This window comes from Bos indicus, chromosome 10 (genome assembly GCF_029378745.1).
Source record: "Bos indicus isolate NIAB-ARS_2022 breed Sahiwal x Tharparkar chromosome 10, NIAB-ARS_B.indTharparkar_mat_pri_1.0, whole genome shotgun sequence".
Taxonomy (NCBI): domain Eukaryota; kingdom Metazoa; phylum Chordata; class Mammalia; order Artiodactyla; family Bovidae; genus Bos; species Bos indicus.
Genome location: NC_091769.1, coordinates 24329151 through 24344211, shown reverse-complemented (window position 1 = coordinate 24344211; position 15061 = coordinate 24329151). Strand labels below are relative to the sequence as shown.

Below are 15061 nucleotides of genomic sequence, written 5' to 3'. Positions count from 1 at the left end.
GCTGAGGTATCAGGTTATCTTTTGTATTTTAACAATATTTTAGAGCTCTAAAACCCAGAAAAAAAAAATTTATCAAAAATTTTGGATAAGATTGCCTTTCTCCAAGACCAAAGTCTGTGAATTTTTAAATAGATTGTTTAGATTTTGGATGGAGAAAGGTAAGCATAGGCTAAATGAATGACAGTAAGTAAGTAGATTACAAGAAGGGTTCATAGCTTGTACTACATCTTATTTTAGGTCTGTTAATGTTGATGTAGATGGCATTATTTTGTTCTTTTTCATGGCTGAGTGCTTTCATTGTGGGTTTTTACTGGTAGCTCTGTGGTAAAGAATCTGCTTGCCAAGCAGGAGACGTGGGTTCGATCCCTGGGTCAGGTATAGCCCCTGGGAGAAGGAAATGGCACCCCACTCCATTATTTTTGCTTGAGAAATTCCATGAACAAAGGAGCCTAATGGGCTAGAGTCCATGGGGTCACAGAGTCTGACAGGACTGGCAACTAAAGAGCAACAACAATTTCATTGTACATATGTGCTACATGTTTAACCATTCCTCTGTCCATGGACATTTCATTTTGCCATAACACAACATTGTAAATCAACTATACTCCAATAAAAATTTTAAAAACAAATCCTACTTTAGATGGGATGGCAAAATTTTCCTGTTGAATAATCATCAATGAATGTCAACTTGTTTGTTCTTCAATACACCTCAGCTCAAATCTTTACTAATAACTGCTTTTGCAAAGTCCTCTTTCAGGCTCAAACTGAAGCAGGGTCTCCAGCATTGCAAGCAGATTCTTTACCAACTAAGTTATCAGGGAAGCCCTTTTTTTAGACTCAGTGTAACTTAATTATGGTGAAAGAAAAATAGACAAAGTAAAGGTTTGTGGTGAATCACACTTTTTTCCCCATCTGTGCACAGACCAGGTTACCTATGAATATGACAAACCCCACTTCCTGTTTGAAGGTGTCACACAAGAAGCAGTTACTATGTATATGTGCTGCCAGGCACTCAAAGACACTGAACTCTCAGCTTGAGGCAGAACTAGGCACATTTGTTCAGGGGATTCCATGCCTCATGCCGCTCTCCAGCCTGCTCTGGGTGCTCCTGGCCTTCACCTTCTGTGGTAGGGAGGCTTCCAAGCCTGGATGCGAGTGTTCAGGGTGAAAGGACTGCACACAGGCACGTGGTGCTTCACAGGGACTTGGGGAGGAAAGGGGGACTGGGGAAAAGCAAGCGTCTTAGGATTTCAGTTTGGTTTTTCTTTTTGGAGATCTAAATGAGTCTAATTTGTACACTATTTTATTCACTGCTTCATCTCTGTTTTCTGATTTTTTCCACAGGATCTGGTGTGGCCCAGAAAGTTACTCACGACCAGCCGGATATATCCAGTCAAGTTGGGGAGTCAGCCACCATGAACTGTCAGTATGAGACAAGTTGGAACAGTTATAACATTTTTTGGTATAAGCAGTTCCCAGTGGAGAGATGATTTACCTTATTGGTCAGAATTCTTACAGCCTGAATGCAAGGGATGGCCGTTACTCCATAAATTTTCAGAGATCACGTAAAACCATCAGCCTCATTATCTCAGCCTTAAAGCTGGAAGACTCTGCAAAGTACTTCTGTGCTCTCTAGGAACTCACAGTGGTTGAAGTGATAGGAAAAGCTGAACAAAAACTCCTGAGCTGGATAAGAGAGAAGAACCCCCTCCCCCACAATCCCACCCACTCCCACCCCTGCTGCAGGACTACCGCCAAAATACACACTTGCAGACCCCAGACAAGAGATGATAGTCCTGTGCTTGTTTCATCTGCGGTCTGGATCAGAAGATTTAATACTAAAAGAAAGCTCCTTCCATGTCATTTGGAAGCAGGTGTCCAGGTAACTTTCTACTGCTATATTCTCATCTTGAATTTTGGACTTTTAAGTCAACCATCCAGAGCATGTGTAAAGTTGTCTAAATTTGAAAACTTGCTCCATAAGAATATAAAATGGCAGTTTCACCTAAAGATCCTCACATCACAAATCTGGGTCTAGAAGCTGAAATCATCATGAAAATAATTTCCTTAAGTCCTCTCCTCTCAGATTTTGTGTTGGGGCACAATTAGAGAAAGAGAACCACCAGTGATGTAGAGTAAGAGATAAGTTATAAGGATTAGAACACAGGCAACAGGTAGAGCTGGTGAAAGTGTCCATAAAATGGTTATATTTGTATTTGGTGTTGAGTTTAATTCACTGTAAGTCAACTAGAGTAACATTTGTGAAGGAAAGTTGGATGTGGACATAAACATGGAGAAACCGTGACATGTATGGAAGTGTATGGGGACAACGGAACCCACAAGACACACTAAAACTTATCCGTCTCTTACCTCCTTCAGTCGCACAGTGGTGGGTGGCCTTCAGGAGAAGTGGATGCCATTTGCCATCATGCTACATGCATACTTGGTCCAATACAAAGAGAACATGAGTAAGAGATCTGATGGGAGGTAGAGGAGTTATGAGTCAATAATAAGTTGAACTATCAGATCATCAGCAACATTATGTATTGCCAGTCCCTGGAGCTCTGCACCAACCCACGGAACATAAAAATATGGCTACTTCATCACAAGTACCTTCCAAAACTTACACAAATCTCTTTCATGGCCAAGCCTAACCCAGAACAAAAAAGGGAAGCAAATTCAAGGAAATAGATTTCCAGATAGATAAGGTGAAACAGTACAAAGCTACCATAATACCTTAACTAGTTAACTTCCCTCCTTGTTAACTAAGTATTCATCAGTACCTCCTTAAACAACACTACTTTTTAATAAGGACAACAGGAAAATTATGCTTCCTGTTAACATGATGTAATTATTTCTTCAATCAACCAAAGCAACCTATCTCCCTCAAAGAGAATACCAAGTTCATTTATCCATTTAGGGGTGATGCTCCTTCCTCTGATAGCTGAATCAGAGGATCCACTGAATTCTTTAACTTGACTACTGAGATACAAAGAGATAAAAAATAACTTGCAGTAGCACATTTTATGCTGCTACAGGCAGGAAAAGTGGAGATGGAAGTTAAAAATGGTTAATGTATACATAAATATATTCATATAAAATGAAAGTAATTTCATAACTATTATATTTTTGTTACTGCAAATGGCCACAAAGTTGTAACTGGTATTTATAACTACCTCCTGCATTACCTATTCTATAATCTATGCTCATAGCAAGATTCCCCACTCACTGTTGTACTTAACTTCATATAAAACAAGCTCCTTATTCAGGAACAATGCTATATGGAAAGTAATAAAGATGAACAAGCAATTCTGCAAGTCCACCTCTGTGGTTTTGGCAGAAGTTTGCAAAGCATTGAAGACAAATCCAAGTGTCTATTTTAGTGGGTAAAACTTACTAATATTCAGGGGAAATAGATATGCTGTATTCTGGGAAACATCATTAATAATGATACCTGACTTATCACAGGCAATTACATTCACAAAAGGTAAGCATTTCTAAAGAAAACAAACACATAAAAGTTTCAAGAGCTTCTTATGAGCATGCAAGTATATTTTAAAATTGTTTTTGTTTGTTAAAAATCACTGCAAAGATAGGGAAAAGTCAAGGCCCAACTGGAAGGCTATGTATGCAATACACAGTCCTGAAAAAGGACTCAAATGCAGGATATATTAAAAGTGCATAAATCAATAAGAAGAGAAAATAGCTAATAAGAATAGCAAAATCTTGGAGATCCAAATCAGAAATACTATATCCAATAGGTAGTAAACATGCAATATGACCTTTGTTTTACTGTTTTTACAGAAACCAAGATCAAACCTCATCTGTTCCATCCGTGTGCTTTCAGCCTGAGTGTATCAATGTAGCTAGATGTATATGACACCAAAAGTATAAGGAAAAATAATGACTGTCTCCAGGAAAGTGAGTGATTAAGTACATATCCTGGAAGCTTCCATTACTGAACTGATGTGTGTGCGGGGGGAAAAGTAGGTCACAGAAGTGGACTTTGAAGGAAAGGTATTCTTCAGTAGAATAAAGAAAGTTGATACTTATTGAGCTTTACCATAATATAGTAAGGCATGGTTGAATTTACAATCCATTATCTAATTTAAGTGTTAAAACCCTATAAGACAGGTTCCATTTCTTTTAATCTTTGAGAAGTGAGACATAACTTTTCTAACTGTGAAAAGTATCCCAAACTTTTATTGTCTTCCAGAGTATACCATCTTAGAGGGCTCCTGAAGAGAAAGTTTGGGTATGGAGAAGCACTTGGATCTAAGACAGGGAGGCTGGATGTCTCAGTGATGGTGACATTATACTAGTTTAAACTGGAAACTAAAGGCAACTAGGAAAGAAGATGGTAAACCTAGGTACAAATTGCCCCAGGATCAGTAGATGAGGAAATCATCGACTATCCAGTTAAGTGCTAAATGCTTTAGCAAGTTTATTAGTTGTAGTGTGCCTGGAAAAGCAAGAGGCTACAGGAAAAGAAGAGATATCACTCCTTAAACACTCATCCCTATATCAAGACCTGTGCCCCTTGCCTTTGACTTCTCTGCTGTGACGCTATCCCTCGAAACATTTACATTATGCACCTCTGAAAACTCAAGTCTCACACCTTTGTGAGTGCTTTATCTTAATGTTACTATTTGCATTCCCGGAGAATCAGGCTCCAGCGACTGCGTAGCAAGAATGAAAGCTGAAGCACTGCCACCTGGTGTCCTGCTAAATATTTTGTGACGCTTACCCTGGGCTCCTTGCCGCCCTCTAGTGATCATGGATTAAATTGCGGGCAAACCTAATCACTGTACTATGTGCCTGGAGAATCCAATGGACTGAAGAGCCTGAGTGGCTACAGTCCAAAGGTTTCAACGACTGAGAGGCTAAGCATGTACGCATGCACGCTAGTCACAATAGGGGCTGCCATTGTTCAACCAAAGTCAGTAAAAGTCTCAACGCAGAAATCAAAGGAGAGAGAAGATTCGGGACAACTGGCTGGTTTTTAATCTTTGCCTACCAGATGTGAAAATGATTGACTTCAAATGACAAATATTGGGTTGGCCAAAAAGTATCTTCATGTTTTCTTGTGACATCTTACATGCAATGATTTTGGCTGGCAAGTAATAGGCTACCTTGGAAAGGAAGCTCAGAATTATTGCACAAAGGGTTGTTTTCTTTTTCCCTTCTTCTTCTGGTAAGTGAAATAGTTTCTACTGCTCTGTCCTTTCTTGTAGTATAGTATAGAAATATTCTGAGAATGGGAGCAAGACTCAAAAATGGGGAAAAAACGAAGCAATCACAGCAAACACTGCTTGGTATACTCATTCCAACAACAACATCTCAATCTCTCAATATAACACCCTCATGAACTGATTTTCCCTGAACAGTAAGAACGCGATAGACCATGGAAATTTATTCACATGAAATCTACCATTTAAACTGTCAATTATACCTCAAAAAATATTAAGCTCTATCTTGCGGAGAGACTCCTTTGCAATTTGAGAGTTTGGCTCCCAGTTCTCAGCGTTCTGTGCGTTGCCTGTAGCTGACTGAGAGCCCACGCTGGAGCAGTGCTGTGCTAGGCGATTTTCAGGGGTGTTCTCACTTAGCTCCTATCCTAACCCTTCAAGGTTGAGTCCATGCTACTTTAGGGAGGCAGTGTAACAGTGCTTGAGATGGAAGACTTGGCTTATGTTTCCAGACCTACCACTCATTAGTTGAGTGATCTTGGGAGTATCACTTAATTATTTTTATGCTTTGGTTTCCTCATATCTGCAATGTGAATATTGATAGAATCTACCATGCAGGGTTCTTGGGAGAAGTGAATGAGATGATGAATGCCACTGTGAGCCCAGTGCCCAGAAGAAGGATACTGACCATTCACAGAAATGGAAATTGAACATGAGAGAGGTTCAATACCTTGCCTGATGTTGCAGAGTGTCAGAGTGGAGCCCTCCCTCCATACATTACTTAGAACACAGGCCTTTCCTCATCCCAAGAGTAACTCTCTATCTTAATATAGTATTGTGTTGTCCTTGAAGTGCTTATCCAGTGCAGTGGGTGCTGTGCTGGTTTGATTATTGATCAGGGAGCTAAGATCCCACATGCCTTGTCCCCATCCCCCCAAAAATTAAAAAACCCAGAAGCAATATTGTAACAAATTCAATAAAGTTTTTAAAAGTGATTGACATCAAGAAAATTCTTTTTAAAAAAAGAAAGAAAATCAACAAGTAGACTCTTGTTATTTTTAAAACTTATAACCTCTGACATTTAAAACATTTACAGAATATCATTAATGTAGGGGCATGACAAATTCCAAACACGATATGCTCCATACCAGATAGATAAGTGTTCTAATTCTTACTATGCCACTTCCCTGATATTTCACCTTGAGTTAATCACCCAAACTCTTTGAGCTACAGTTTTTGTTATTTGTAAATTAGGAATAAAAGTAACTCTATTGTGTGACTTTCATATTAGAATAATGTATATGAAGCAAAAGAAAATTCAGCACATTATGTGGGTGAACATTTCTACTTGGGGAATTTGAAAGTTTTAAAAATTTTGTTTAGAATACATATAAAGATTCTTAACCAAAGCAGGATTCATATCACATGTTACCATCTCACTCTCTGAAGCTGAATAGTAGCAGTCCATGATAAGCAGCCCACTTCTGAAAGGTTGTCAGTTCTCTTTGTGTAGTGAGCTCATCTCAATGTTTGTGAAGTTGGTCTCAAGAAAGCAGTGTTTGATCCCTCATTTTGAACCACAGGCAACTGATTCTAGGCCAGAAATGGTTGGCGTGTTTCTAGTACATGTATGTGGTCTTGTCTCTGATTGGTTGGGCAACCAGGTACAGAAACCTATTTTCTGAAAAAGCATGTTTCACAAATCTAGGCTGCAGAACATTCCTCTGCTGAGGATACTTGATCAGGATAAATAGAGAGGAACACTTTGCCAGCCTCATGGCTGATACTGTGGCTTCATCTTGGCCGTAAGTCCTGGGGCTGCTGAAGACATTCTGAACAGTCTGGGTGGTGATGGGGAAGGAGGGAGATGCAGTCAGGCACCTCAAGATTCTAATATTCGGGAATATGTGAAGGCAATGAACACTGTAGAGAAATCAGTTTCTATGTGTGACCTTGTCTTTCTGAACAGGAGTGAGCAGCCTCTTGACTGTGGAACAGCATCCTTCCTTGTTGTGGGTTCAGGAAGGAAAGAGCACCAATTTCACTTGCAGTTTCCCTTCCAGCTCTTTCTATGCTTTACACTGGTACAGATGGGAACCTGCAAAGACCACCAAGAACTTGTTTGTAATAAGTGTAAATGGGGATGAAAAGAAGCAAGGACGAGTGAGAGTCACTCTGAATACTAAGGAGGGCTACAGCTCCATGTACATCAGAGGATCCCAGCCTGAAGACTCAGCCACATACCTCTGTGCCTCCACACAGTGCCCCTCAGCCCTCTGCAGCCCATACCCAAACCCATGCCTGCTGCTGCTCTGGGACAAGTATTGATGAGGAGCCATTGTCTGGAGGAAAAGGGACATTCAATGAATGACAGTGTTTTTGGTAATCAGGGGGAAATGAAGATACAGATAAACAGGCATTCCAATCACTGTAGCTTCCTCAACTAACTTGGACTATTCCTAAACATCACTAATCTCCTTAATTCCAATTCCTAGCCTCCTCTTTCCCTGTGATTCCAAGTAAACTAGATAGTTTTCAAAACTATCTAAAATAATGTGGTTATACCTGGGTAATATTTACCCCTCACTATTGCTACATCCTAAGAGCTAGTCTTTATGGTATTTCCTTATGTGCTTGAATGTAATATGGGGATATGTTGTCTCATACATCTGGCATGGAAGTCTGCATGTTTTATAACAGAACAGTCAATTCTGTGTCATTTAACTCGTTGGAGATTTTGGTTTTGCTTTAGTTCAAACTTCCCACTACATGGACATCTGTATGTCATTTCTTTACTATGTGGCTGTTTGCATTTTGAAAAGTCGCTGTGATATTTGCTGCTGCTGCTGCTGCTGCTGCTGCTGCTGTTAAGTCGTTTCAGTCGTGTCCGACTCTGTGCGACCCCATAGACAGCAGCCCACCAGGCTCTCCCGTCCCTGGGATTCTCCAGGCAAGAACACTGGAGTGGGTTGCCATTTCCTCCTCCAGTGCATGAAAGTGAAAAGTGAAAGTAAAGTCGCTCAGTCGTGTCCGACTCTTAGCGATCCCATGGACTGGAAGAAGCATTGATAGGGGAAATTCACCACTAAACTTGGTCTCTCCCCCAGTTTATATCGTAATTGTGATAATGAATCAGTAACCGAACTCCAGGATCTGAGTTTTTTAGTAATTTCCAGGTATATGAAGCTGATCTATTATCTGATCCTGTGCTATTTTGCAGATTTCCAAATAACCCACCAGTTTAATACTATATTGGGCTTCTCTGATGGCTCAGATGGTAAAGAATCTGCCTACAATGCAGGAGAGCCGTGTTCGATCTCTGGGTCAGGAAGATCCCCTGGAGGAGGGAATGGCTACCAATATGCTTGCCTGGATAATTCCATGGGCAGAGGAGCCTGGTGGGCTATAGTCCATGGGGTCACAAAGAGTTGGACACGACTGAGTGACTAACACTTTCACTTAATACCGCATTGGTGCTTTGCTGCTGCTTAGTCGCTTCAGGTGTGTCTGACTCTGAGCTATGGACACTATGGACGATAGCCCGCCAGGCTCCTCTGGCAGAGGCTGCTAATTCTGGGGTCTTTCTGGGGTTTGTCAACATGAATTAACTTGCTTCTGGGCCTCTTTATCTCATAGCTTGTGTTTTCAGGTTTCTCCCCTGGAGAATCCCAGGGACAGCGGAGCCTGGTGGGCCGCTGTCTATGGGGTCACATAGAGTCGGACACGACTAAAGCGACTTAGCAGCAGCAGCAGCAGCAGCAGCAGTCCCACCATACACATCAGTAATTAATATCCAGCCTCTGTCCAGCGTCCTGAATTACATTGCTATTGTGCTCTCTCTCTTTCATAAATTTATATTTTAAAAAATCTGTTAGTGTCATTATGTTTAGGAAAGATAATACATATTATAAAAACAATACTGGTTTGCATACAAACCCCTCAGACCAAAACTATTTCATGTGAAAGATTTCTTTTTCAAAGATCATTCACAAGGCAGTAATGAATCTATTTGTCCATCAGGTTGCAAATGGTTGAATCCGTTTTGCTATATGCATGTGCATAGAAGTAGAAGATAGAGCACAGAAGTGACTGAGGTGAACCTGTAGTTCATTGTACAGTAGCGTTGATGGAATTAAACAACATGTAAGAAAAGAGCTGCTGGTCAACTTCCCAAACTGGATCTTCAACAGTATTGGCATAAAGATCAATGGAAGAAATTTCAGTGAAGACCCTGTGTTTTAGCTAACTATGAATTGGTAGAAACAAAAAGCACAGAGAAAAAGCAGGGACAAAATATGTCTATACTGTGTGTTGCTGCAACACAGTGCTTCATGTATTTTTCATACTAAAGAACATATAGAAACTGATTACATTTGTACAGCACTTCAATATAGAATGCTGCTTGAAACTGACCTGTGATTCCACATTCCCTGGGTTCTTCCTCACCTTAGGAGATAAGAAGATAAAACACTTTCCACACAGGTAATCAATTCCTGGATGCAGAAGCATGTAATTTGGAAAATCTACTCATAAACATGGGGAAAATGCAAACCTGGAAGTGAGATTCCTTAAAAAACACCTGTGTCTTTATGAAAGTCATATACAACCAAGCAAATATGAGCCAAACTTTTCAGTTTCTTTGGGTTCTCAAATGGATTTGAAATTGAAAATATTCTGTTGTGTTAGTTATAGAGACACAGATCTGACCTCTTAAATAGTCCCTCATTTTTAAAGTCACATGGAGTGAGAAGAATGAGAGAAATATAAATATGAAATTGAACAAGGAAAGCTCACATCTCCCTGTTTACTGTAGGGCCCCAACATGAGGGCCAAGGCTCTCATCACACCTAAGCTGCTGCTGCTAAGTTGCTTCAGTCGTGTCCAACTCTGTGCAACCCTATAGACACAGCATATCAGGCTCCCCCATCCCTGGGGTTCTCCAGGCAAGAACACTGGAGTGGGTTGCCATTTCCTTCTCCAGTGCGTGAAAGTGAAAAGTGAAAGTGAAGTCGCTCAGTCGTGTCCAACTCTTAGCAACCCCATGGACTGCTGCCCACCAGGTTCCTCCGTCCCTGGGATTCTCCAGGCAAGAGTACTGGAGTGGGGTGCCATTGCCTTCTCTGATCACACCTGAGCATCACCAGCTAATCTTCTGTGCTAAGACAGGAGCACTCAGACCACACGTGAAATGAAGTTTGGTGAAACAGATGTTTCAGGTCCAGCTCTTAGAGACAATCAGAAATCAGAGAGAGGAAAAACACATTTCATTCTTGATGCTACTGCTAAGTCACTTCAGCCGTGTCCGACTTTGTGCGACTCCATAGACAGTAGCCCACCAGGCTCCCCCATCCTTGGGATTCTCCAGGCAAGAACACTGGATTGGGTTGCCATTTCCTTCTCCGTTCATTCTGAAAGTGAAAAGTCAAAGTGAAGTCGCTCAGTCATGTCCGACCCTCAGCGACCCCATGGACTGCAGCCTACCAGGCTCCTCCGTCCATGGGATTTTCCAGGCAAGAGTACTGGAGTGGGTTGCCATTGCCTTCTCCATTCATTCTTGCTAATATCTCACAAGTCTTCAACAGGATTCTCTTCATGGGCTTCAGTGTCATTGTGTTTTGCTGCACAACAAACCACCTCAAAACTTACTGTTTAATTATCTCATGATACCTCTGCTCCATGCGGTGAAAGGGGGCTCAATTGCACTGGAATCCCTCAATTTACTCACTTAATTAATGGGGTTGACTGGAAGCTGAGGCTCAACTGAAATCTCAGAAGCCTGGGCTCAACTCTTCTTCAGACATTCTCAGGAGTGACCATGGCCCATACATGTGATCTCTCTCTGTGGCCCTGAGGGAAGCTGGGCAGCTTACACTGTGCCTCGGGGCCTTCAAAATCACAGAAGTGTCAACTGCCAAAGAGTCGCCACCTTTCGCCTCAGAATTGCTGTGATGTTAACTTCTGCTCTTCTGTTTACTACAGTAAGTCATGCAGCCAGCCTGGACTCAGTGTGTATGGGGGCTTCACAAGGTCCCAGATATCAGGGAGCAAGGATCACTGGAGGTAACTTTGGCCACTAACCTCCACGTGAGCTGATAGAATAAGTACATTCCTTGTGGCAAACTGGCACCAGAGTGCTAATGAAGCACATAGACCTTAAGAGTCATCAAGGTCATGTCAGTTTACTTCTCAAATAGCATACACACCCACTTCCTCATCTCTATACTCCTTGCAGCTCCCCTAATACAAGCATTTAGCACCTCTGACTTGGATAACTGCAAAGGCCTCTTCACACTCTTCTTGCCTTTATTCTCAACTCTTTGAATCTGACTTCTACATGGCCACAGAGTTTATATATATATATATAGGAGAAGGAAGTGGCAACCCACTCCAGTATTCTTGCCTGGGAAATCCCATGGACAGAGGAGCCTGACGTGCTGCAGATCATAGGGTCAATAAGAACTGGGCATGACTTAGTGACTGAACAACAATAACAATAATTGAATAACAATAACAACAATAATAACAATAACATATAAAATTAGTTCGCTTCCTGCTCATCTTTGGATAATGAGGAACCATTAGAAATTGTAAAGATAAAATTTTATATTAAGAATTACAAGGCAATGTACAATTTTTCCCTGAGTTACTTCTAGTTTTCTCATTCACCCTTTTCTGCCTCATACTCTAGATGTACATCAGCCACTTTAAAATAAAACCGTTTATGCTGGTATTAAGCTTTTTCCTTAATCTGAACCTTTGCGGATGCTGTGCTCTGTGGTCAGAAGGATTTTTCCCAAGTACTTGTGTAAAACACATATATGTACTCAACCTTTACAGCCCAGTTCAAGCAGCATTACTTCTTATGTGACATCATAGAGGATAATATTGCTAACTTTTAATTATAAATATTCTTGGATCTGGTCCCCTCTTAAGGTGGTTTGACAGGAATATTTGCTACTGAGGGCCATCTTATATTTATATTCATTCAAACTGTTTCTTATGAGTACGAGGCATGAAGAGATTCCTTTTAGTCCACAAACCAAAGCACGGTCAGTTTCCCTTCTTTTCATTTAGCAAATATCTCCTTCTAGGCACAAGACCCAGAGACAGGCTATAGCAAATACGATGGTGTGAATTGGGAAAGGCCAGTCTTCTCCAGTGGGTAACTATTCTGTCTTGGTTTGCATTCTTCTGTGTAAACCGCAGCAGGGATCTTGATCTGCATGAAGATGAGGGAACTTTTAAAGCATCCTCGAGTGCTGCTCCAGACCCCTTGCTCTTTTAGGGTGGAGGTGGAGCCTTCACCAACATAGCATTGTTAGATTTGTCTTCATTTGGGGATCCAAATCCAACATGGCTGAAAAGAAAAAGTTATCCCAGTTATGTGCATTTCAAAGAACTTTGTTAACTCATGGGATTTTCCTTTTCCATTACATCCCAAACCTGCTACTCTTTCTGTTTCTATATATAAAGTAATTCAGATTCAGATTTGCTTTTGACTTTAAAGAAGTCTTGAGATGTCTACCATTTATATAACTGCATGGCAACACTTCAAAGACATTAAGGATCCTATAGTGAGCTGGAGGGTGGGCCCCTAAAGATACATTCACATCCTAATCCATGGAAACTGTTAATGTGAACTTATTTCACAAAGAAACTTTTCAAATGTAATTGAGAAAAGGGTATCAAAATCCGATCATACTGGATTATCTTGGTGGGGCCTCAATCCAGTGACAAGTGTCCCTTTAAGAGACACACAGGTGAGAAGGCCTTGTGAGGTCTTCTCGATGGAGGAGGAGGTTGGAGGTATACAGTTACTAGCAAAGGAGGACCTGGGGCCACAGAAACCAGAAGAGGCAAGGAAGGATTCTCTCCTAGACCATTTAGAAGGAGTATGTTCCTGCTGACACCTTGTTTTCAGACTTCTGTCCTCCAGATTGTAGGGAACCAGTTCTTGCTTTTTGGAGCCATCAAATTTGTGATAATTTGTAATGGTAGAACAAGGGCTACTGGGGCTAACACAGTTTTCCAAAGGTAACATTTCTAAATATCTACAAGCAACTCCTGATAGTTTGCATTCATGGAAGGGAATTACTTAATTACTTTAAAAAAGAGTAATTAATTAAATTACTCTTTGGGACATTTGCATTCAAATTCTCAGATAAGTAAACATACACATTTATTTATCATTCAACAAATGTTTGAGTAACCACTATTTACCAGGTATTACTGCATCAGCAATTTTTGATACAGTCACAGAGGGGCAGCATCTGCAAACATAGACACTCCGTGGGGAAGATGGGTGGTAACATGGTGGTAAGTGATGGGCTGTCTCAAACTGCAGTCACTCCTTTCTTTTTTATTTCCCAAAGGCAGTCTAGACCAGGTTTCTATAGGTCTGGAGGAAGGTAATACAAGGGAAATCCTTTTAGGAGCAAGCCGATTCAGCAACTCTTTCTGAAGAGGAAGAAAAGGGAGATGCTACTGTTAGCACCAGTGTTGATCTTATGGACACAAATATCACGTGAGTTTGGGGTTTCCCTGATTGCTCCCAAAAAATTCAGCACAGCAGAATCTTATTTGCAGGCAACTGTAGGAGTGGGATTTTCTGACTGAGAGCAGGATGTTGAGAAAAACATAAAAACCAAAATGTGGGAGATAGAGGGAGTTGGGGAAGGAGACATGGAAAGAAGGAGAAAATACACAAGAAGAATGAAAGAGACCATTATAGCTGAGAGAACAAATATATGATCAGACTTTCTCTGTTACTTCTCATTGCTTTTCTGAACAGAAATGAATGGACAACAGATAAAGCATTTTCCTGAATTCTTGCTTCTGCAAGAAGGAGAGAACTTCACCACGTACTGCAATTCCTCAAGCTTTTTAAGCAGCTCACAGTGGTATAAGCAGAGGTCTGGGAGCAGTCCTGTCCTCTTGATGATATTAGCTAAGGGTGGAGAAGTGAAGACAGAGCAGAGACTGACAGGTCAGCTTGGAGAGACCAAACAGCACAGCTCCCTGCACCTCACGGCTGCCCAGCTCTCAGATGCAGGAACCTACTTCTGCACGGGGCACAGTGCTCTGGAGGCACCTGCTGTCTGTCCCCAAACCTCACTGTGGGCTCCAGCGGTCGCTCCTCCTCATCTTTCCTCAGAGCAGGGGCCAGAGATAGCCGAATTCATGATGTCTATGAAGAAATTGAAGTTTTAATAAAAAAAAAATGTCCAGACTCAGTGTCACTAAAGAATTCTGTCAAACGTTGAAGCAGAATTAGCATGAATTATACACATTTTCTTGCAGACAATAGAAAAAAAATAATTCTTCACTCATTTTATGAGGCTAATATTACCTTGATGCCAAAATCAGACAAAGAACTGAAAAGTACAGGAAAATATCCTTTATCTAGAAGATAGACACAAATTTCTTAAAATATTTTAGCAAGTAAAATTCATTGATATGTAAAATGAGTAATATACCAAGCACAAAGATAATTTCTTTCAAGGGTGCAAGACACTTTAATATTGAAAATCAATGGATAGAATTCACCATATTACCAGGGTAGAAAAGAAGAATCATATCATCATATTAATCTAGTCAGAAAAAAAAGGATTTGCAAAAATTCAGTAGTCAATTATGGTGAAAACTCTGAGAATCACAAGAATAGTGGGGAACTTCCTCAATAGCTAATGGTATTCTTACTAATAAAAGACTATAATTTTCTCTAAGAAAGAGAAAAAACAGAGTGTCCATTCTTGTCACTCTTTCTGTACAGCACTAGATGTTGGAGCAAGAAATAAAGTAGATGTAATGATCTTATAGAGTTGAAAGAAGAAGTAAAACTGTCACTATTTGCTGGTAACATGGTTATCTAT

The 15061-nt window shown here is 40.7% G+C and overlaps 1 pseudogene; it reads left to right on the top strand.

Annotated features, from left to right (window-relative positions):
• Positions 1-1078: 1078 nt before the first annotated feature.
• On the top strand, positions 1079-1636 carry LOC139185134 (T cell receptor delta variable 1-like; annotated as a pseudogene).
• The last annotated feature ends 13425 nt before the right edge of the window (positions 1637-15061 follow it).